The sequence below is a fragment of the Ursus maritimus genome (assembly GCF_017311325.1).
Source record: "Ursus maritimus isolate PB19 chromosome X unlocalized genomic scaffold, ASM1731132v1 scaffold_X1, whole genome shotgun sequence".
Taxonomy (NCBI): Eukaryota; Metazoa; Chordata; class Mammalia; order Carnivora; family Ursidae; genus Ursus; species Ursus maritimus.
In genome coordinates, this window is record NW_024423319.1 from 62,007,095 (window position 1) to 62,010,161 (window position 3,067).

General features: G+C 34.7%; 1 protein-coding gene across 3 annotated transcripts in view; it reads right to left on the minus strand.

The window, feature by feature from the left end:
* The window catches only part of GPR174 (G protein-coupled receptor 174), a 71,329-nt gene that overhangs the window by 66,605 nt on the left and 1,657 nt on the right, over positions 1–3,067 (minus strand). For 2 of the 3 annotated variants that reach the window (XR_571046.2, XR_571047.2), the window contains exon 1: positions 2,821–3,038. The gene's annotated coding sequence lies outside the window, so the exon portion shown is untranslated. Of the gene's footprint in view, positions 1–2,820; positions 3,039–3,067 lie in introns of those variants that run through there. The other variant, XM_008700606.2, reaches the window with a different exon arrangement.

The following is a 3,067-nucleotide window of genomic DNA, read 5'->3' on the forward strand; positions in this document are numbered from 1 at the left end:
AGACTTGGTTTTGGTTAAAAACCTGTACTTCTGATTATTTCTCAGGAACTCTGTCTGCATCTTGATTCATAGTGTATGCTAATGTAGTCATTGCTGCAAGTAAAAGTTATTCCTCTGAAGCACACTCTCCTCTCTGGATTATCTTTTAATGACTATACCTAGAGACCCCACTGTAATTTTCAAATCCCAGATATCATGTTGTTATATGATAAGCAGTAATAGTTAAGCCACTAATGACTGCATCCTCTTCTGGATTCACATACCGCTAATTATTGTATTAACTTCCTCACACTTTATTCTAAGTCTGTTTTGCCTTTATGCTTACCCTGTAATCTTGACTCTACTCAAACTTGGAATCTCCAAGAACTTAGGACTTCCTGAGTACTTTCTGTTGTCTTATAACTTGGCCAAAGTATTGCCCTGGGATGTGATATAGCAAATAAGCATCCAGTACATGGCCGGGTCTGTGTTAATGTTGTATTATAGCATATTGTGCATATTCATTTTCATTTTAGTTTTTCTTTTCCTGTGGGCATAGTAGAATAATTATCTCCTACTCTTGCAAGGAAGCAGTGATAAAGCCCAGCAAGGTAAAATTTGCTACATTATAGCGTCCTTGGGAGAAGCCTGAAGGGTGTGCCTCTTCATTTTTGAATGATTTCAAAATGACATCTTTTAACAATTCCCAATGAATAATATGTGTGTCTCTTAATCCTCAAGCCTTGTGAAGCAGTAAGAAAAAGTGAAATGAGCACTGGATGAGGTGTCAGAGATGTAGGTTGTAGTCTTTTGTCTGTCATAGACTCATAGAGGTACTTGGCCCAGTTATTTCAATTATCTGAGCCTCAGTTTTTTCCAATTGTAAAATGCAAACTGTCAAAGTATGCCATTTTTCAAAGCATAAAAGAATCTTAAATGTTTTCCATTGCTCCCATCAGTGACAAGATTTGAATCTGTTTCTGACAATTTTCTTTGACTCAGGATCTCCAGACTGATTCTCTAGACCTATGGCACAAGGAAAAGGCTTTTGGGAGGTCACTTTAATGGCCAAGGGAAAGAGCACTATCTCTGGTCCTTTCAGGATTAGCTAGGGTTCAGAAGAAAGAGTTAAATTCCCTTTCTGGTTCTGAGTATCTGATTAATGTCAAGACTGTCTATGAGAGGAATCCAGAAAGCATGCCTTTTTTTTTCCTATTCATTTCAGTTACCTAGTGCAAAGGGGAAAAATTGAGTTCATTCATTCCTAAGGGTCTCTAGATGAAAATCCAGTGAAGTTTTTGCAGGAGTCAATGTACCACTTTGTATTTATTCACCTTTGCAATATTCAGTACCATATCATACCGGCCCAAACAGAATAGATATATTAGATGATTACTGTCTGACAGAAATATTGCTGAAAATATATAGCAAGATAGCGCAGTACATGTGTTTACAAGTGCAAAGAATATTTTCTATAGTAAAAAAAGTCCCCCCCCCCCAGACACAAACTTCTTGAAGGATGGTTTTTATGTGATCCAACTATTTGCTAGTGTAGCTGGTGGAATCTTTCCTTCAGCTGAAAAACTTGAATCCTATTTATAAGATTAATGCCTTTGCCACAATACCTGATATTTACAGCAGCTGAAGGAAAGAAATACTCCTTGCTGAATCATCCAAAGCTCTCTAACAAATGTAGTTCTAGTTGAATAAAATTATACTTTTTTTTCTTCCCTGAAAAGATTAGAGCAGTATAAAATGAAGTCCATGAAAAAAAATAATAAAAAAATAAAATGAAGTCCATGCACACCATTGTTGACAGAAGAGAAAGGAGCAGGAAAATCATTTGAGATTTCATCGTGGGTCATGCTGGAAATCCATCATTTCTTTTTTTATAACCTCTGAATGCATCTCCTAACAGTTGCATGCTACTGACAACCCCGTCATTTGGTTTAAAGTTAGAAGGCACCTTCCTCAATATTTCTACTTGAGCACAAAAGCGAAACAACATGTAAACCAGGAAACAATTTTACTTACATTTTGTCAAAATAAGTTGGTTATGAATATCCAAAAATGTAAATTTAACCTAAAATCATTTAGCTCATTGTTGTTTTTTATGTACCGATTATTCTGATAGATACAGCTTATCTATGAGAAACAAAGCAACTATATATCTTGTCTCCATATTTCTTTTCTCTCATTATAATTGTGTTTTGTTGTCATTGTTGTTCTGGAGCACATTCTTTGAAAGCAGAATCTCTACACCTAACATTAACTACAGTTCACATTCGCAGTAAAAATATGTAACTTATCCAAGCTGATAAGAACATTCATTCATGTTAATAAAGGTCCTGAGACATTACAGTTCTTATTTTTTAATCATAGCTCATTTAAAAAATAACAGAAACCTAACCATTTTAATCATTTAGCAGATAAAAATATCACCTCCAAAAAGTTACAACAAAGAGTAGATAAAAAACATCCTGCACATTCTGCAAATAACTCTACTTAATACAGAGTTGGTTAAATTACAAATGTTCATGGGGCTATTTTATTCAATATCAGTTGAGTGAAATACATTAGGAAAAATCTCTCCATATCAAACTTACATTTCTCCTCATTCTAAGTTACCTCCCCCTCCCACATCAAGCAGCCAACTGTATAATTATTTTTGTTTGTGCAAATACTAAGGAAATTATATACAAGGATGGTCCAGGTTCATGATATCCATACCACCCTTAGATCTGACAGGTTACCCAGAACTTGATGTGAAGAGACCAATTCTAGATATTAATAGTAAAAGGCTCAGATAAGATCTAATTATTCATTAAAAAAGGAGCCTACCGTTTCAGTTTCTTTCTGTTTTCTCCAGCGATCTCCAATGAATTCAAGTGACAGCCACTCCAACAAGGATGCTACTGATATATGCATCAATTCCAGCTCCCTGTTCTGAAAAAAAAAATCCAATCCTTTTTCACTACAAAAAAAAAAAGAAGATGAAAAGAAAAGAAATACAGACAAAAGGAAAGGAGATAAAGAAAGAAAGAGAAAGAAAGAAAGAAAGAAAGAAAGAAAGAAAGAAAGAAAGAAA